This window comes from Macaca nemestrina, chromosome 5 (assembly GCF_043159975.1).
Source record: "Macaca nemestrina isolate mMacNem1 chromosome 5, mMacNem.hap1, whole genome shotgun sequence".
NCBI classification, from domain to species: domain Eukaryota; kingdom Metazoa; phylum Chordata; class Mammalia; order Primates; family Cercopithecidae; genus Macaca; species Macaca nemestrina.
In genome coordinates this window covers 148944756-148965964 of record NC_092129.1, presented here as the reverse complement: position 1 = coordinate 148965964, position 21209 = coordinate 148944756, and the positions used below count along the sequence as shown (strand labels likewise).

General features: G+C 53.1%; 1 long non-coding RNA gene across 1 annotated transcript; it reads left to right on the top strand.

Moving 5' to 3' along the window:
* The first annotated feature begins 2356 nt into the window (after positions 1–2356).
* Positions 2357–20565, top strand: LOC105474475 (uncharacterized). The gene is made up of 2 exons (XR_011623807.1): positions 2357–2480; positions 15813–20565. It is a non-coding gene; the product is annotated as an uncharacterized lncRNA (long non-coding RNA).
* Positions 20566–21209: the final 644 nt, after the last annotated feature.

The window sequence follows — 21209 nt, the reverse complement described above, 5'->3', positions numbered from 1 at the left end:
GCTGGGCGTGGTGGCTCACACCTGTAATCCCAACACTTTGGGAGGCTGAGGCAGGAGGATCACCTGAGGTCAGGGGTTTGAGACCAGCCTGGCCAATTTAGTGAAACATCATCTCTACCAAACATACAAAAATTAGCCAGGTATGGTGGTGGCACACCTGTAATCTCAGCTACTTGGGAGGATGAGGCAGGAGAATTGTTTGAACCCAGGAGGTGGAGGTTGCAGTGAGCCGAGATTGCACCACTGCACTCCAGCCTGGGTGACACAGCGAGACTCCGTCTCCAGAAAAAACAAACAAACAAACAAAAAACCCAAAAAACAAACTACTTACCTCCTTAGGTTCTTGTGGGATTTGAGGGTTCACCTCTGCCACTTGGGTCTGGATTTAGCACATAACTAGTCTTCAACATCAGCCCCTCTTACCCTCCTTCCTTCCCCAGACCCAGAATCTGAACAGAGCCTACCTGGTCCCCTCTTGCCATTGTGCCTCAGCCCATCTCACTGTCTGGTCCCTGAGTCCTGCCACACTCGTCCACTCTCGGGGCGCCACAAGTCAAGACTGCCCCTGCCCCCTGCAGAGGCCTGGAGCCTCACCACTGGGCTTCTTGTATTCAGTCGCAGCACCTGCCTCCCTGCGCTGTTTTGAAATCAGATGAGATAACAGGTGGGAAAGCTCTTTGCCAACCATGGAGGGCTCTCTGCACGTGCCAGGAGTTAAGATGCTGCCTGTATTGGATGCACCGGGACGGAGAGGACATATCTGTGGCTGCCTCTGCACAGAGCCCTCTGAAGCAATGTCCTTGGCCCTCCACCCCCGTCTGAGCTGGTCTGGAGGCTGCTCCCCGCCAGTGCTCTTGCCTCTCCATTCTAAATGCCATTTCCCCCATCTAAATGCCATTTCCCCTGTCTGGGCTGGAGCCGCTGCCTGCTGTCTGAGGCGGCTGGAAATTTCTCAAACGTCGCTTTGATTTATGGCTCTAGTTAATTCTCGAGGAGGCCCGTGAGATGCCCTGAGCTCTGAAACCTCAATGGGATAAATCATTTAACAGGTGGTTAAATATTCTTTAAGGTCTGGGGAGCACAGGCAGGGTTTAGATTTGGGGAGGGGACCAGGCTGGGGGAGACTTGGCACATTTCTAAATGGAAATAGGGAAAACATTGCATCCACTTCAGGGCCTGTGGAAGCGATTTGTTATAAGCCGTGGCTGGAGGTAGCACCTGTGGGCTCCTTCTTGCCCTCAGGCCCCGGAGGCTGGGGCTCCTGGATACTGGGGAGGGGCAGAGGCAGCTGGCTGCAGGTGGGACGGGTTGGCCCCTGCCAGCTGTGCACTCCAGCTGTGTGGTCTCCCAGTTGGGAGGTGCCCACAGGACCCAGAAGCTTCCAGGTAGAAGTGAGGGTTCTGACACCACCAAACGCAGGGCCAGCCTCCAAGGTGGACGTCTGACACAGCCGGCCAGTCTAGGAGGTAGGCAGTGGGGAGGCCTGGAGCAAACGGATGCCACGTGCCCTGCCTAATGGCAGCAAATATGAAATCACATGGGGCAGCCAAATAGAGCAGAGCTGGGCTGTCACTTTGAGACCCCAGAATCATGTAACCCTTCTACTGCACATCTGCAAGGAGCTTTCTGACTTTAAGCCCCATTCCCATCTTTGATGACATCTAACCTGCACACAGGAACCAAGGTCAGCAGGGCAAGAGATGTTACCCTGTTGTCCAAGGTACGAACAGGCTCAGAGAGGCTAAAATCCTACCTGAGTTAGGAAAGCTGGGTAGACACCAGATGGAATCCACACTGGGGCCTGAGAGGATACAGCTCACCCAGAAGGAGAAAGACGCAGGAGAATCAGGAAGGGGCCCTGGAGGTCACCAGGCCCAAACGTCCATTTCCCGGGTGAGGGCAGGGAAGGGAGTGGTGGAGAAGGAAATGAAACCCCAGGGAGGAGGCCCGAGGCTGGGTCCCTGCCTGCCCTGAGCGGAGCCCCCTCTCTGGATCTCAGTTCCTGTAAAGGAACGTTGCTAGTACAGTCTGAGGAAGGTGTGAAAGGGAAATGGTAGTCCAGCAGGGAGGGAAGGAAGCAGTGGGAGTCCCCCAAACAAACTTCTCTCCCTCCCTGACCCCAGGCTGCACGCTGAGCTCAGTTCTTCCTGGTCTCCCCAACTCCCTTCTGTCCAGCGCAGCCCCGGGGTGCCAGGTCCAGTGAGGCAAGGCTCTGTGCTGCGAAGGTGCATTCCTCTGGCGTGGGCCAGGGTCCACGGGCTGGAGAGGAGTTGGAGAGGCCTAGGCGTCAGAGCGCTCCCTGGGCTGAGCTTGGACCTCGGGTCCAGAGAGATCATACCCAGAGAGGAAGGTTGGCTTCAGGGCAGCCCAACTGGTGCGGACGGGGTCTGGGCCTCTCCAAGAGTGACTCCCACCCACAGCCCTCTGACCAGGCCAGAAACCCGCAGGAAGAGCTCGCGTGGGCCCAGGGCCCCATGCAGGTACACAGTGGGCTGCCCTCTTCTGTGTAGCTACCTCCTGCTTCCCATCAAAAGGCTACAAGGAAGGAGGTTGTTGTTTAGGTGGATAAACTGGACCCATGGCTGACGGCGGCCTCTGAGGTTACAGTAGTATCTCCCCTCAGGTAGTTCTGAGGCTCGGGAGGCAGTGGGAGAAGCTCAGGTGTAGGGGTGGCACTTGCTTTCAGGACACAGCTACTCAGCACTTTCCTCTGCTCTGGCAAACCCCCAGGGGCCCTGGAGCAGCGATGGACAAGTGCTGGGGTGGAGAAAGGGGCTGGGAGATCTCTGGGGCATCCCCCCTACCTGCTGCAGCCCTGAGCATGGGGAGGGCTGGGCACGGGGGTGACAGGCCCATGCCACCCTGCAGTGCCCACATCCGCCTCTCCACTCCACTGAGGCCTCTCTCTGCGGTTGCCTGCTGTGGTCTGGTTTGAATTTATCACGCCTGTGGCTAGGTCCTGTGGCAGGGTGAGGTCTCAACCCCAGTATCTCCTGGGCTCCCCTGATATTGGGCTGGGTCACTGTCAGAGCATGCCACCTAGCCCAGATGCATTGCCAAGACCAGAGAGGGCAAGGGAGGGGCCCAGAGTCCCCCAGGCAGCTGGGCCAAGACCCCCTGGACCCGGCCGAGGCTGGGATGGGAGAGGAACCAGTTCCTCTGGATGTCAGTGGGAGGCAGCACCACGTGCTCCCCTTCCCCCCAATCTGGGCGCCTGCATCCTCCGAGCTGTCTGTCGCGTCCCTCTACCCCTTGTGACAAATGGAGGATGAATAATTCACGGGTGGCTCTGGCTTTATGAAGTATTCATCTCTCTCTGGCCTCCAGAGTAATTAACTCTCCAGCCAGCACAGTGAGCATCTGCAGCAGCCCATTAGCAGCGCCTGCCCTACGTCAAACTGCCTCTCTGGCTGGCCCAGGGTGGATGGGGTCTTGGTTCCACAGCCTGGGTTCTCAGCCTAGAGCGAACTATTGCATTTTGCAACGAGTTGGAGGGTTGCAGATTAGACAGCTTCCAGAGGGAAGGGTTGAGGTTAAGGAGGGTTTTCCGCCTCTGGGGCTAGTAGGGACTTTAGAGATCTTTCTCCATGTGTAGCTGGAGGGGTCCAGAGTGGGGAGGTTGCTGGTTCCAAACTTCATGCTAGTCAGTGGCAGATAGGGGAGCCCCAGTCCAGTGCTCTGGGCACTAATGAGGCTTCCTGCCCATTCCCTTGTCTTGCTCCAAGCGCAGGAATGTCTCCAGTGGGGTGCTGAGAGACCAGAGACTACCCCTTTACCTTGCTCCAGGCCGCCCACCCCAGGGTGCCTGGGAAGCGGGTCTGGCCTAGTGGTAGGGAGCAGGGGTACAGCAGAAGTGCCTAGTATTTCCCTGACCAGGGGCTGGCTCAGGGGGGCACCAGGCCTGGCTGCCCTCCCCAGCCCCCTGCACACCCGGATCCACTCACTCAGCACTTCCCGCTTCCCTACCGGGTTCTGTGGGCACCATCCCTGTCCTCCTGGAGCACTGGTGGGCACTGGGCAGGCTGGCAGCTCAGAGGCTCAGAGCTAGGGTGGAGGGGGCACCGGGGCCTGCAGGAGCCAGAGGTCAGGCCCAGGAAGGAAGTGGGCAGCCAACAGTTTCCCTCACTCTGGCTGAGGGCCCACAGCCAGCCTGGAGTTGTTGGCTGATGTTTGGGATCCCTTTCCCTGGCTGGAGCCAAAGGGATGGGGAATGAGGGGGAAGAAGCCTACTCATCTTTCTTTTTTTTGATACATATTTTTTTGGCAACCCTTGAACCAGAATAGGTTCAGAGACACTCCCTGCCTACTCATCTTTCAAAGCTCAGCCCACAGTGGTTGCCTGGGGTGGGAGTTGGAGAACAGTGACTGGAAAGGGGCGGGAGAGAACTTTCTGGAGGGAACTTTCTGGGGGAGATGGAATTGCTCTATATCTCGATTGGCATGGTGAGTACCCAGGTATGCACATTTGTTAAAGTTCATCCAACTGTTCACTTAAAATGGGTACAGTTTATTATTTATAAATCATACCCCCAGTAAGTCAATTTAAACAAGAGCTCCACCCAGGGTCATCTCCAGGAAGCCATTCCGGGTGCCCAGACTGGGCTCAGAGCCCTCTGCTTGGCTCCAGCAGGACCCTAGACCACTCCTGCCTCAACATTAACCAGCCCGGATTATCAGTATCTGATTGCGGCAGCCTCCTGTGGCCAGTGGCCCCCTCCCCTTGGAATCTCCAAGCCCCAGCAGCGCTGTGCATGTGGGAGGCACCCTGGTATTGATGTGTGTGTGGAGTGGGCATGGTGTGAACATGCCCCCTCTTTCTTGGGCTTCGGGGTAAGAATCTGGAGTCAGACAAACCTGGGTTCAAATCCCACTTCTGCCACTCACTGGCTGGGTGGCCTTAGGTAAGTGACTTGCTTTCTTTGAGCCTCAGGGAGAGATGCTAATGAGCTGACCTCCCAGACAGGTGTGAGGCTTAGAGGTGTTAATGCAAGCACTCAGCACTGCCCCAGAAGGCACCACTAAAGTGCTACCCTCCTCTCTATGCCAGGCCTCCTTCCAAAGGCCTTTCTTGCATGAACTCATATAGGACTCACGGCCACTTTGGTATTGTTGCTATCCCCATTCGATGTGTGAGGTAATGGAAGCACAGGGTGGCTCAGCGCTTTGCCCAGGGCTGAGCTGGTGGAGGCAGCGGAGTGCATGCTCAGGCAGTCTGGCTCCAGCCAGTCCATGCGGCTGCTCTACTGTGTCCAACGGATGGTAGCTGCTATTTGTGTTATATTATTTCTCCTCCCCCGGTCACCAGAACCAACTCCAGTCTTTAAGGTCACGGTGACAGTTAACGGGAAGCTTGCTCAGACAAGATCTTCTCACTCTCCACAGCGTTTCTGAGTGGAAAACAGGCTGGGCCCCATTGCCAGGCAAACGCCCTCATGTTGACAGGAGCCAGGCGGATTAGCTACGCAGACGGTTCAGCTCAATTCCCAAACATTTAGCCAACACCAGTATGCCGGCACCAGGGAGCAGAGGAGGGCTGGGAAGACGGAGGACACACTCTAAGCCTGTCCTGGAGGGGCAGAGTATACCGAAGAGGGCCTGGCCATACCCTAGCCATATCCCAAAGTTTTTTGTTTAACCCTCATCTGGTCGAGGCTTTGGAGGTGATGTTTGTCATTCTCTTGACCACTCAGACCCTGAGAAGTTGGAGGAAGTCCCTGCTCACTCCATGTGTCCCTGTTTCTCACTGTGGAATCCCAACAGCTACTTTCCCAGACCCTGGTGTGGCCAGGGCAGAGCCACAGAGCCACGTTCCACCAAGGGGAAGCTGTGACCCTAGAGAACGGCCCCTGAGCACACTGCTGGGGTGAGGGTGGCTGCAGGCACGGTGGCGTGGCAGGGGTTTCAGTGTCAAAGCCTCAGTGATGGTGGGTGAGATGGGATGCCGGGACCTGCTCCCATGACAGACGGGTCTCTGTGATCCAGCCCTGCAGTGATTTCAGACGATATTCCTGGTAGTGTAGCTACTAAAGGGCCTTAGGCTCTCCCAGTGACTCTCTGTGACTTGCTACGTATCCCAGAATAAATTCCTTTTCTGCTTAAACTACTTGGAGGTGGCGGTGGGGGTGGTGGTTCAGCAGCTGGGCTGGTAGGGCCCTCATCCTATGACCACCTCACATAGGGCTGCTGTACAAGCCACATCGAGGGGCATGGGACAGGGCCTGCCGAACCCACAACCCTGCTCCCCACTCTGGAGCCCCCATAGGACTGATGAGGAGCGCAGAGAGAGTGGAAGGGGTGTGTGGTGGGTACGGTGTGCTGGCTCACTCACTTCCCGTTCCTGTTCTCCTCGGCTGGGCTTCCCTTTCTGCCCTGGGAGTCTGGAAAGCTAACACTACACTTCCCAGACTTTCTTGGGGTTCTTGGGTTCCAGCCACGTTGAGATTCTGCCAAGTTGACACAAGAGACTTTGGTTTGGAGCTGAGCTGTGAGGGCAGGGAGGAAGGGCATGAGGTGTCCATTTTACTACAGCCAGTCATGGCATCAGACTTTTGAAGGCTGCTTCTATATCCTGCAACTTCCGGATTCTGCAGAGGCAGCAGCCCCCTTGCCGGCCCCGTTCTGGGGTGTGCTGTTGGGAGTTGTTCATGGAAGCTCAGTTAGTTTGTTTATTCAGATCTTCTAGTGCTTTTGTGAGTCATCCACAACCCTTGATAAATGCCCCTTCTTAAACAAGAATCATGGGATTCTGTCATCTGCAGCTGAGAACCCCCTCCACCCTGCCCAGCAGAGTCCCAGCCTTCATCTGTCCTCCCCTGGCCTGGCGGCCCCTCCTGCTGCCACTGCCCAGTCAGCTTCATCCTCCCCAGCTGTTGCCAGTGCTCAGCTGTTCCCCTAGACACCTTCTGAAGACCAGAGCCATAGAATTCTAAGACTCCCCAAAGGGCACATATGCTGGGGCCCTACAGCTGTTCCCACCGGGCTCCAGCTATGAGAGTTTACAAGCAGATGGGCTTTCTACCTGCAGACAGGATGTCGTCCAGGATTTAATTGGATAGAGAACACTCCTCTGTAGCTAGTTTAAGCAGGAAGGACTTACTACTGGGTATTAGTTTATACAGAATTGTCAGAAGGGCTGATGACACAGACTCTGGGTTGGGCTTAAGTTCTTAAAGCCTTGATGCAGAAGTGAGTTGCCAAGAGAGCTGCTGCCTCTTCTGCAATCATGAAGCTGCAGAGTCTAGAAGCTTCCTGCAGCTGTTGGCTCCAGAATCACATCCTGCCTGCCACGGTAAGGACACTGCTGAGTCAGACAACTACCTGCTGAGTTGAAAAGTTGCTGCTACAGTTGCTGGTTCCAAAACCATGCTGCTTCTGCCACTGTCTACACCTGAAAAGTGAATATCCCACACCCTGTCTCTTTCCTCACATGACTCAGCTCCAAAGTCAAGTCTCATGCAGGTGCATGTATATTGGTGACTCCAAATCACATCTGGAACCCTAGCTGTAAAGGAAGTCTTAGAACTGTTGTAGTTGGAAGACAGGTTGGGTGGGCCAAGCTGTTGCATCTGCCCTCTTGCCTTCCTGCTACTCCTGACAACACCCCCAGGGTATGCAGGACTTGAGGGTGAGCCAGGGCCTGGGAGATCCATGAGCTGGGAGCACCAAGGGACTGATGCTGGGTAAGGCATTCAGCTGTGGCCAGAACGGGGAGGAGGGCAGTGGCACCACTATTCAGATTAGGGATGCAGAGTGTTAAAGCAGGGGCCACAGGCCAGCTGCTCCACATATAAGCAGACATGAGTCCATTATGGACAGAGAAGAGCCCTGGTGCTCAGCAGCAGGAGCCCTGCGGAGCCCAGCATGTAGCTGAGCAAGTGTGATGTTCACATAGGGATGAGGAGGCGGTGGTGCCTGCATGGAAATGAGCCAGCTTCCTGTGGGGCAGGTTCCAGTCTGCTGCCAAGCACACGGCCCTCTCAGGAGCACTAGAATGGCTACAGGCTGCCAGGAGACCCGAGGGAGTAAGGGGCCACAGAACCTCCGGACTAGCTTCAGGTTCCATTGGCCTCATTCCCTAAGGTCACATGGATGCCTGGTTAGAAGGATTAGGGCAGAGATGGTGCTAGAGTTGGGGTAGATTGGGGTGTGGGGAGGCTGGGCTTGTGGCCACTCCCAGGAGCACATTCTCCACAGCAGCGTCTTAAATAAAGAAGCCTGTTGATATTAAGGCTGTGAAAGTTCTCACAGGGGCACTGGAAGTGTGAACAGGATGTAGGAAGGTGGTGGTCCAGGAGCGGAGCCATTCCCTTTCTGCTTGGTGTCTTGGGGTCTTCATCTATGAAGATTGTTATCATATCTCTCACAGGGACTGTGATAAAGTTGGAGATATGAGTTAATACATGGAACGCTCAGCACAGGCTTAGCACAGACCTAGGTGCTCAATAAATATTACCATCTTCATCAAACATTAGGCAGGGAAAGAGCAAGCCAGGTGAGAGGGAGTGCTTCTTGTGTACACATTCCTCTAATGCTTAGAATTCTCAATTCTCAATGCCTTCTCAATGCTATACCTTCATCAACCCACCACCTTCATCAACCAGGCTGGGAGCTCCCTGGTGGGGCAGGACCATGTCTTGGTTCCCGCATTCCTAGCCAGTGTTCTAAGACACATTCTCATTGGACAGATACAGTTCACATGACTACTCCTGCTTCATCACTGGGCCGGGAGTTCAGGTGCACCAATTGGCTTAGCCCAGGTCATGTGTTCCACCCCAGTGGGTAGTGAGTGTTTCCCCAGATGTCCAGGATCCCCCCGAAGAGAGCAGGCGCTCTTGGGAAGAGGCAAAGAGGAAGAGAAGAAGTTGAGGGGAAGAACCTGTGCTCACCATGGATGCCCGGAGACCACTGTGTGTGATTCCTCCTTTCTAGACCAGTCGTTCTGCCTGGGGGTGGGAGGTCCGTGAAGGGAGAGACCCAGAATCCTAGGGAAGAGGCCCCTCAGGCAACTTACACCTTCACATCCATGCCAAACAGTCCCCACAGGACCTGCCCATTGTGCCCTCGCAGCCTGCTGCCTCCCTGTTGCCCCCACCCCTAATGGCTTTAAATAGGATTCTGAGGGGAGGTGGAGGAGGAAGGGCAGGTCTGGAGGCTTGTGGACAGGGAGACCTGAGAAGGGCCTAAAACACTCTTGAGGAGGGACCCTTGGTGGATTTCTCTGGCCCTCACAAAGCCTGCTGTGTCATCCTGCACAGCCTCACGCCCACCAAGAGGCGCTTTATTCCTGCAATCTCCTTCTTCAGGGCAGCCATCTTGTCCACAAGCCTGAGCACCTCCCAGATAGCTGTTCTCACCAGAACCCAACCCAATTCTCTGAAAACTGCAGAGCGGAGCGGCTGCTCCCTCTGGGGCCTCTTCTCCCGCTCCTTCTATGCTGCCCAGGAGCCACCCAGTCCTTGCAAGGGTTTCACCTGGCTCTGCGGACTTACGTCCTCCTGTGGGCTCCTGAGGCCACCGTGGCCAAGTACCCTCTCCTGCCCCATGCTGGGCCTTCCAGGCCTTCGTGTCATGTGCAGTCCCTTACCAGGAATGCCCTCACCCTCTCCCTCCCCTCCTCGGAGCCCCCGCAGCTGCTGGCACCTGCTTCCAGTCCTAATCACACTTAGGACCCTGTGCTGCCGTGGTCGCCTGGCTACTCTCCCACTGCAGGAGGCAACTCAAGGCCAGAGCCTGTCTCTAATGGCCCCAAATTAACACAGTGCATGGGACACAGTAGATGCTTCAAATCTGTTGGAAAAAAAAATGAATGCGCACATGCTGTATCACCCAGTGATGGCTCACTCTCCACCCCAGAGCCCTCCAGGCAACCTTTGACAGCAATGGGGTTTCTTGACTCTGTAGCAGCAGCATGGGGTGCCGACTTTACACTTCCTGCCCATGGGAGTCCCTGGTCAGAGAAAGTCTTTTATGAATGTTCTTGTTTGTGGGCTGTAATGAGCACAAAACCGGGTGCCTGGATTGTTCCCTTGACTAATCTTTCCTGCAGGGGTTGTGCAGGGAAAATAAATGTGCATGAAGAACATGTAGGCAAATCACAGGTTCCGAGTCTCTGCTGGTTTGTGAGTGTGTGTGCCAGTGTGTGTGAATGAGTAGGTGTGAATGTGTGTTGGGGGGTGGGTGTGTGGGTGTGAGTGTGGGTGAATGTGTGAGACAGGATATATGTGTATGAGTGTGAGTGGATGATTGTGTGCAAATGTGTGTGTGTGAGTGGGTGGGTGTGAATGTGTGATGTGTGTGTATGTGAATGTGTGGGTATATATGTGGGTGTATGGGTGTGACTGTGTGGGTATGTAAGTGTGGTTGTGATAGAGGCAGGAGGCAGAGAAATCCTAGGCAGACAGGGGTGGGTCCCTGGTGAAACCCCATCTTCAAGCCAAAAACAGTCTGAAACCTGAGACCCAGGGTGAGAACTTCTATTCCAGTTTGCCTGCTCTCTCCTGGTTTTTTTTTTTTTTTTTGAATAATGCCTTTTTACCAATCAAACGTCGCCTTTCAAATACTACCTGCAGCCTGCTCTGCCCCCATCCTGTGCCTATAAAGACCCCAGACTCAGTTGGTAGAGACTGAGATGGCCTGACTTCAGGGAAGAGACGACTTGACTTCGGAGAGGGATACCCTGACTTTAGGGAAGAGACAACCTGACTGGAACAGAGACAAGCTGACTTCGGGGAAGACAACCTGCCCTTCCCGTCCCCTCTCCAGCTCCCCTCTCCGTTGAGAGCTGATTCTGTCACTCAATAAAATTCTCTGCCCTCACCACCCTTCAACTGTCAGCATGACCTCATTCTTCTGGGATGCTGCACAAGAGCTCAGGACCCATTGATTTTAGGTACCCAGAAGGGCTGTCACACTGGTCCTTTGCCCTCACTGGCAGACGGCAGCCACACCACACAATGGGGCCAGGGGCCAACTGAGCTGCTAACATGCAGCCATCCATCAGGCTGTGGATGGTGGAACTAAAAGGGCTAATTAGCACACTAACACCTGCTCTGGGGCTTTGAGATCATAGACACTCTTGCCTGGTTGCTGCTGCATTCCCCTTGAGGTGACACGCCTGGTCTGGCCACAGGCCTCACATGGAATTTGCTCCTGTGTTGGTGCTTGGAGTGACCGACTGAATCCTGCACTCGCTCACTTCTGCAAGGGGCTGAGTATGGTGGGCCAAGTAGACAGGGCACCCCTTCTGTGAGTCTGGGAAACAGGCTAACAAAAATCCCTGCATCAGTTGTGAATGTATGGATAAGTGTGTGTGTGAGAGAGAGAGTATGTGTGTGAGTGTGTGTGTGGGGGTGTCAATGTGTGTGTGTGTGTGTGTATGTATGTAGTTTAACCTGGTTCCATCCTCCGACACCACTCCATCCCTGGCCCTTGGGAACACATCTGGAATCAAAATAGAAATTAACAGGGATAATAGGGTTGAACATACCGATTTCTGTCCCCTGAAACCAACTACTGCTACTTTAGAAACTGATATGGAAATGTTAAAATCCAGACAAAACTCTAGAGCAAAAAACAGCCTTTAGTCAGGAAAAATAAACATTACACAGGACCCATACGTCCATGCACCTAACTTAAATGAGGATTCATAGAAATTTACCCTTCCCAGCTTGTCATACACTCATACACTGGATATATTCTACTTGTTTCTTTTTCTTTTTTTTTTTTTTTATGATGCTGGTCACAGCCCATGAAATTGCTTTCACTACCCACCAATGAATGGGCTCTTATCTTGCTATTCAAGTCATCATCTTTGAGCATCTCCCCTCCCTAGGGTTTTGTAAGAGTGAATGTGAGTAGCCAACTGTTCTGTGTGCTTGGTGGAGGAACAAAGGCAGAGGTGAGGTGCAGAGGCGAGGATGAGAGGGTGTAGCGAGGGTGTAGCTCCCTGAGTGGGACGGCTGGCTCTTATAAAGGCATCAGCCCATAAAGACTTGATTGGCCATGAGCTGCCTCAAGAAAAGGGGAGACTGGCATTCTGCTGCCAGCCTGAGGGTCACAGCTTTGTAGTCACATTGTAGGGAATTTCCCAAGGCTTGGAGGAAGACTTCACTCCCTTCATTCTTCCTCTCTTCCTCACTCCCTGTATTAGTCTGTTCTCACAGTGCTAATAAAGACATATCCGAGCCTGAGTAACTTATAAAGAGGTTTAATTGACTCACAGTTTTGCATGGCCAGCAAAGCCTCAGGAAACTTACAAGCATGGCAGAAGGGGAAGCAAACACATCCTTCTTCACATGGCAGCAGGAGAGAGAATGAGAGTGAGGGAAGGGGGAAGCCCGTTATAAAACCATCACATCTTGTGAGAACTCACTATCACAAGAACAGCATGGGGGAAACTGCCCCCATGAACCAATTATCTCCACCTGGTCCCGCCCTTGACATGTGGGAATTATTACAATTCAAGATGAGATTTTGGGGGAGTCACAGCCAAATCACTCCCCTCACCTCCTCTCGTCCTTCTCCTTCCCTCACTTCTTGAGGCCAGCAGCAATTCAGTGGTTCAGTAACTACGAGGATCTGGCCAAAGGGGCTTCCTCTCTAGACCCTGACCCACCTCCTGGCTCATGGCCCTGGATGAGCCCCATCCTTACCCTGGGGTGCTGGCCCTTGCTTCTGAGAGTCCTCGGATGGGCTGATGGCTATGGTGCTGGGCTAGAGGCCTGTGGGTGAAGAGCCTCACAGGCCTGCCCGTTGGTGACTGGGTCATTAGTAATGGGGGTAGGGAGGGATCTGTAGATGTTGGTGTTTGTTTTAATGCTTCCTAGAGCACAGCCCATCCCAAGCATATAATTTTCATTATATGATATCAACATTTAGCTTCAGCAATGGAAATGTCAACATTAATTATTTTCAAGGAGTCTTGATGGCTCTGGGAATAAATCAATATAAATAATGTTTCCATAAACTCTGAATCATACTCCTAATAGTGTTATAGCTATAATTTTAATATTCAAAACAATTTTTCTTTGCATCTTAGCAATTAATTGTTGCTAAGTGCTCATTTTTTGGGATCCTTATTGCTGTCAGCTCAGAGCCAGAGGCTGGGGGTGTGGTGATCAGGTCCCTGGCCCTGAAACCATTCCTAGCTCTCCTTGCCCAAAGAGTTAGGCTTGGTAGAACATCTCTTCCCCAAAAAAAATGCGTTTTGCTCTCAGCCCATTTAGAGTTTACTCACCCTTTGGCTTACTCTCTCCAAGATGCCTGGCGGCGTGGCGCTCATCAGCTTCCTCCAGGACTTCTCAGGCAGACAGGGGGGCAGGTGGGGCAGTCCAGGGAGTTGGGCTTGCCCAAGGTATACCACTCACCAGCTGTGTGACTCTGGACAACTGAGTCCAGGTGGCAGAGCCAAGGGTCATCTACCAGGCAGGGTTCTTATTTGCAGGGTACAGAGAATGACTCAGGTGGATATGAGCAGAAACAGAATTTATTAAAGGATACCATGTAGCAAAGGCAATTGACCAGGAATAGCATCTGAAATTCCACTGAGAAGCTGGTTCCAGAGGATGCCACTGGCGCCCCAGAAAGGTCCCTGTCCCTGTGGTTTGCACAGCAGACAGGGCCAGATGTTGGGGAGCTGCTGGTTTCTGTTCCTATAAAGCTACCTTTGAAAACCAGATGTGGTCACGGCCACTTCCATCACCAGAATGGGGAGTTTTCCCTTCCCCAACATGCTGCTTGAGGCCTGGGTGCTCCACTGGTGTGGCCAGGGACACCTATCACAGCCAACCTACAAAGGAGTATAAAAAAGTGAGTATCAGACAGGCAAGGTGGCTCACGCCTGTAATCCCAGCACTTTGGGAGGCTGAGGGGGTTGGATCATGAGATCAAGACCAGCCTGGCCAAGATGGTGAAACCCTGTAAGTACTAAAAACCTACAAAAATTAGCCAGGCGCAGTGGCAGGTGCCTGTAATCCCAACTACTTGGGAGGCTGAGGCAGGAGAATCGCTTGAACCCAGGTGGCAGAGGTTGTAGTGAGCCGAAATCGCGCCACTGCACTCCAGCCTGGGTGACAGAGAGAGGCTCTGTCTCAAAAAAAAAAAAAAAAGGAAAGAAAAAAGAAAAAGTGAGTATCTGGGATTTTGCATTTCTGTTAAAGGAGGTAGGCTTTCCACTTAATACAGCATGGGGAAGGGTCCCCAGACATAAGAAGATTTCAGCTGCTGGGAGTCAGAAAGAAGGGCAGACAGCCCCACTGTGGCCACAGGCCTCTCTCTGCCTGGTTGCCAAAGATCCTCCACAGCTGTTGTGTTTAATGTCGACATTTTTCTCAATGAAGAGCTATACAAGTGCAACTCCAAACACCTCTCTGACTTCTGCCCTGAGCTTGCACTTAGGATTCGCCTTCCCTCATCCATAATCAATAGGAAGAATGTACTGAGGGTTCTGGTCCCCATGACAGTTGCATTTCTCAGGGTAAATAAATAACTGGGCCGGGCATGGTGGCTCACACATGTAATCCCAGTGCTTTGGGAGGCTGCAGATGGGGGATCACTTGAGGCCAGGAGTTCAAAACCAGCCTGGGAAACACAGGAGACCCTATCTCTATAAAAAATACAAGTTGCAGTGAGCTGTGATTGCACCACTACACTTCAGCCTGGGTCAGAGTCAAACTCTGTCTCAAAAAATAAAAATAATAAACAAGACATACTTGGTATTTTGGGTTTAGAAATTGGTCTCTTGTGAAGCTACAGCCAATGGACAATGCCCCCAGGCCCAGGTTCTTCTGAGCTGCCAGCCATTTAGGTTCCCCTTTACCAAGGCTGATTCCTGTGTGGATCCCAGCTGGCACCGCCCATGACCGGGAGCTTTTGGTGCCTTTCTATTCTCACAGCCACAGGCTCTTCCTTAGCTACCATGCAGCAGAAGAGAAATCAGAACGTGGAGACTGTGGATTCACTCACAGAAAGGTTTAAAATCTGTTAAAGGATTTATTGAAACATCAACCTTCACTTTAAAACAATGAAATTCTATTCAACTGGGACTCTGGGAAATTCCAGAACCCATGGCTTCTCAGTGCTAACAAGCTGAACGCTGGGCGCCTCCCAGTTCTGCACTGTGGGATGGACGAATGAATGAATGAGTGAATGAGTGGATGAAGAGCCTGTCCTCCTAGGCCAAGACAGGCATCCAGCAGTCTGGGTGAGGACAGGGTTGGGGTAAATGAATCTTTTGAGCACAAGATGATTGCTCCTTTGCTGGGGGTGGGGCTGGGAGGCCAATACAGGTAGGGGGTGGACGGGATGATCTCCTGGATCCCTTTGTGGGAATTTTTTCTGAAGATGCCCAAAGATTTAAGATTGGAGTCAAACAAGGAGAGCAGACACAGAATTGATTAAAGCAGCGGGGGATGGGACAGTCCTGCCCCATGCACATTGCTTTAAAAGGCCTAACAGAGGCATCAAATGATTTTTTTCTTTATGTATGAAGAGAAAAGAGGGAAATTTAAAAGCTCCTTTTCTTTTCTTTTTTTTTTCAAATTTTGTTCCTTCTACCAAAGAAAAGAAACAAGTATTTGTACTGTAGCGCTAGCGGTCCATTTGATTACTATACCCAGGGCAACCAATTTATATTATTCCTGAGCAAGATCTTTGGAGATTAACTTTCCATCCCATAGTTCATTAATCTCTGCCATCCAGGGTTCAGGTGAGTACGTTCGCTATGCTGGAGAATGTTTTTAATCTCCAAATTTACTCAAGAAGTTTCTTCTAACGGTTGCATTATTTCAACCTCATCTGCTTCACTCCTGTTCCAGGTCTTCTCCCCTCCTTCCTACCAGGCCAGCATTTCTACTCTGTGCAGCTACCAGCGAGGAGGGCCCGCGGGCTCAAAGACCCAACAGGAATTCCTGCAGAAGCCCCACAGCGTGAAGAGGGGCTGTGGGATGTATGAGCCTGCATGCAGCAAGGGTTGTGCTGTTCTCCTGTAGCAGAGGGAAAGGGAGAGGGGAGAGGAAAGAGAGGGGTAAGGAGGCCACAGTGGGACAGTGGGAGGGAGAGAGAATGGAGGGCAGGTGGGCTGTGGCCAGCTGCGGGGCTCAGGAGGAGCCGCAGGCCTGCAGTGTGTTTCTCTGTACTAGAACCGGCCTGAGAAATAAACTACCTGGGGGTGGGAGTCTTGGGAAGCTGAGAAGGGCTGGCAGCTGAGCAGCTCTTGGACACGGCCCTTGGCTCCTACCTGTGCCTCCCTGTGCAGGGAGAAAGCTGCAGGATGGCCAGGAGGTCCTGCTAGGGACAGAGCTCCCCACTCATCAAGGCCTGGGTTTGAGGGACCCCTGGGACAGTGCAAGAGGAGGAGCTTGGGGTAGGGGCAGAGGGCCTGAGAGGTGACCCAGAGCAGCAAGCAGGTGCTCCAAAGAGAATGTCCTCATACCCTTCTGCTGGGGAGAGGAACCTGGCTCCCTAGTGCTCCCGGGCGAGGGCCATCTCTGTCGGATAAGCCCTCCGCTATATCAGTGGCAGCAGTTGTGGGTGTGAGCACCAAATACTTCTGCTGTCTGTTCAAAATGGGGATACTGGCAGGTTGTCTGCGCCTCCCAGAGGTGCCAGGCTAGCTGGTGAAATGGCCCTGGGGAACTGAGCTTCCCCCAGCATGGGGTAGGGGTGGGGGTGGACAGGCCAGTGGAACTTTTGTGCTGCTGCTGGCCAACTCAGGCCTTCACAAGGCAGCCTTTCCTCTGTGGAGGACGGCCAAAACTGCAGGAGTGAGTTGGAAGGTGAGGAGAGGGTCCCAGGCCTGGAGCAAGAACCTGGCCATGCCTGTCCATCCTTCCACTCCCTTGCGTGGGGACACCTTCCGAGAATGCTGCCCACACCCCTCCTCCCACATCACTTTCCTTCCCCTCTCCAGCCCCTCCCCTCACTTGAAAGCCTGTACCAGGAGCTCGTCTCCTACAACCCCTTCAGCCAAGAGGCTCCAAGTTCTGGAGCAGGTATCCCCCTCCCTCCCCTCTGAGGGGTCAGTGGGGCCCTTGGGGCCCCCTTGGGAACGTCCCAGGTGCTTTGGCCCAAGGTCTGTGCTGATTCAGTGCCACGCCCACAGCTGGGCAGAGCCCTGAGATGGACGCTGCCTGCAAACCCTGTCCAGCCTAGAGCTGAGCATGGGCTTTGGACCCCCCAATGGCTCTGCTCAGTCATTCTTCAGGGCCAGGGACCACCCTCTGGAGCCTGAGCCAGAACCTGAGCCTCCCCCCTTCAGGCTCTTCTCTCAGCCACACCACCGCCCCCTATCCGCTTCTCACCCCCCAGCCCACATCGAGCCCTAATTCTACCCTTTTTATTTCATGTAAGAGCATGCCCAAAAGGAGCTCTTGCCCCTAGCAATAGAAAGAGGCTTCTGTTCTTAGAAATATAGCAGCCACTTGTCCGTCCCTGGAGACCCTCTTGTTCTGCCCTAGTAAATCGCCCTCTCAGCAGTGGCCAGAAGTTGGCTTTTCTTCCATTTCTACTTCCTTGCTCAAGCCACCTTCTCCACCTGTCTGGTGGTCATTGCACCAGCCATCCTGCTATTGCTATTCTATACTGGGGTGCTGGAGCAGCAGGAGTGTGGCCCCAAGGCAGCAAGGCCTCCCATTGCCTTGACAACATTCAGCAAATCACTCTTGCCCTGGGGACCAGGTTTTCCTTCTGCAAAATGAGGGGGAGTGGACCTCATCATCTCTGATTCCTTCCAGCTTTAGAATCTGTTTCTGTGATGGTGTTGGGGATTGTACAGACCTAGTTTCCTTTGTTTACAAGATGTGGAGACTAAGAAACCCATAGACGGGTAAAGTATTGAGTATCAAGAGCACTCCCTCTGCCTGTTCTGGGATGTACACTGTTACCCATACTTCCAAGGGAGAAAGCGGCCTGGTTAGGGGAGCGGCACCAATGTACAGACACATCATAGCCTGGGACCCAGGGCTGCCCGTGACCATCCCCCAACAGCCCTGCTGCTCCCTTCCCCCTCGCCTCCCTCCAGGGCTGTTGAGAGGAAGAAACGAGATGCTCCATCTCCAGATGCCCTGCTCACAGGAAGGCCCATGCAGATACTCGGGGACTATCCTCTGTTCCCTTCAATATACCTGGTGGGTCTGACCACCAGGACATGGCCCTGCCTTCCAGGGAGTAGACACTGTGCCTACACTGTGCCCCTCTCTTGTGACAAGAGCAGGCGTGGTGCTATAGAGACTTCCCAGGGCTTCCTGCAGGAGCATTCATCACTGGAGGAAGGGCCAGGGCAGTGGCAGGCCAGGGACAGTGGGCCCCTCCATGGAGCACAGAGCAGTGGGCCCCGCAGGAGAGGCAGGCAGGGGCGGAGGTGAGGCGCTCAGGAGCAAGGCAGCGCTGTCTCCACAGCCCGACAAGGGATTTTATGGAATACTTGAGAAAAAATCATCAATGAATATGATGGATGCCCCCAGCAGAGGTGGAGGGGTCCCCGCTTTTGGGTCCAGGAAGCAAAAACCTGGAGTCCTGGCCTGGGCCTGAGCAGAGGACAGTTTTGAACAAGGGGGTCCACAGGGCAAGAGGAGGGTGGGAGTTCTCCCATGCACACGGATCACTGTGCTTGGGAATGTGTGTCCCCACTGATGAGCGTGGGTATGAGTGTGAGACCAAAGGCAGCCCTCTTGGGGTAGGCAGGGGCCAAGGCCCACAGGTGGGGGCTGGGGAGGATGCCTTCTTAACGGGCATGGCCAGACCCCTCCTCCTTCAGAAGACCTGGAAGAAGCAGGTGGGGGAGAAGCAGAGTCACAGAGGCAAGGCAGAGACTTGGAGGCCCGGAGACTCGGGTGGGCGCGGGCAGGGCCCCCAGCCCCACTGCTTTCCCAGCTAGCTGTCTCTAGGAGGCCAGCCCACCCACTGGGCCCCAAAGCCTCAAACCCCGGGTGGCCCTCCCCTCTTACAGCTGCCACAGTTTCTGCAGGGCTGCTTTGTCAGACTCTTAGAACACAAGCAGCAGAACTAGGAAGGCCCTCAGAACGAAGGAGACACAGGCACCGTAGGACCCCAGGGCCCCTTTCCATTGCACCCATGCTCCATCCTCCCACGTCTCCCAAAGATCAGCCCTCCCCAGTGACCCCTGGAGCCCAGGAAGATCAAGGATCCAGCCTGTTGCCCTGGGCTTGCCTGCTGTGCAGCTCTGCGTGCAGGTCAAGGATCAAGCTGAAGTGAAGGTATGCGTACGCAGGGTTCAAGGGCTTATTATTAGTAACAATAATTCCTACATACGTAAAATCTCACACCAGACATACGCTTTTTACATCATCTTGTGGCAGGCCAGGTTTCACTGACACTGGCCTCCATCACAACTGTTTGAGTACTGACTGAGTGGTTAAATCTTAAACAATGAAAAAGCCAGTGCCCTTATACAAAGGCTGGAATGAAACAAAAAGCCCATCAAGAGTTTTGCCGAGGCCTTTCCTGGGCCTTAAAGCATGACACAGGAATTCTTAACAGGACCCATTTAGGATTAAACAAGTTTTACTGGGGGTCTGAAGAAACTCCCCAGGCCTCCACAGATAAGTTTATTGGGGATCTGAAGGAACTCTCCAAACCTCCGTGATTTAGCAGGAGACAAGACAAGGGTAATCACCCCAGCACCTAAACCCATTTAGATTAAGTCCATTTACTAAGGCTCCAGAAGAAGGCCTTCAGGACTCAGACCTTAGTTACAGATTGAAAGAAGTCAATCACTTATGTCTTTCGATGAATGCACACTTACACATAGACATATAGCTTAGAAGGTATACAAGCTCTGAAAAACTTGGTAATTTTGCGTTGGTCTAGCGATAATTTCCAGGCCTTCTACCTGTAACCGGTTACAGAAATAAAAACTTCCTCCCCAGTTCACCGCATCTCGTTATTGGGCCATGACGAATAGCAGCCCGACCCTCAGTTTGGTCTGGGAACAATCTCACCAGGGCTTGCCATCAACCCAGGGCAATTGACAAGGTAAGTAATTTATCTCCATTTTACAGCCGAGGAGGGTTTGAAGAGGTTAGGAGGCTTGGAGACCACAGCTCCAGTGGTGGGATAGTGGGCAGTGGGCTACAGTTGAGAAACAGGGGGACCGTCGTTGCTCCTCAACCCACTTTTCTCAAGACCTTCGTAGGTCTTTTTTGGCTCCCTGCACACCCAGAACGGGAGCACTTAAGAGAAGTGTTGCTTTTCATTTGTTCTTAAGGCACTGCTCTCAGGTACCAGGTAAACCAACCCAGCGATGCCCAGAACCCCTACCATGGGCCACAGACGCGCAGAGCCGCAGCAAGGACAGAGGGAGCCGCGTGGCCCTTCCTGACATTCTTTCATCTGCACACTGTACCATCAACTTGTTTTCTGCACGGAATGAAGATACATCACTCTGCTCCGGAAAACTACATTTAGCATCTCCTTCTTTTTGTGGGGCAGGGAAGTTTTCATCGACAAAGCGTTTGTATTGCAGATGGCTCACCATATGCCACGTTCCTGCACGTTATCACCTTGTAAGCAGATTCTGTCAGGTTTTAGGAGTAAAAGCTTAATTAACAAGTGGTGTGTACAATTATGTACTTAATTATCAACTGCTTTTATTTCTTTGTTGTTTCTTGTTTTCCAAAAGTTTGGTAACAATTACAGGCAACTGTTCCCTAATGCAATTTCTCTCTGCACCTCTTTTTTTGTGTTTGTGTTTTTTTGTTTTTTTTTTTTTTTTGCCATTTGTATGCTGAGAGGGGGCTTTCTGTTTTCTCCCCTCATCCACCACTTAGAACAGACAGATGCAACATGGGCCCACTGATCTAAACCTCTGAGGGGTGGCCCACGTGTGTGTGTGTGTGTGTGTGTGTGTTATTTTAAAAGTTTCCTGTGAGGTTGATCTGCAGTTCTGGTTAGAAACACAGACCTGGGCCTCCACGTTGCTGACTGGGCTGTCAGGGGCTCTCATTCTTTCTCCATCTCCCTTTGCTGGCCCACCCCGGAGGCCAGTGGGGTTGGCTGGACTAGGCTGGTGAGGAGGACAGGAGGTGCTGGGGGGCCAAGGGACAGCCTTACAGCATGGTGAGGGCAGAGGCAGCTTTGGGGAGCTGAGCACAGAAAGCAGGAAGAATTGCAATGGAAGCACAAGCAGCAGCAACTTGGAGGGAACTCGCCGGGCTGAAGTCATAGCCGGAATGTGGGACTTAGAACAAAGTGAC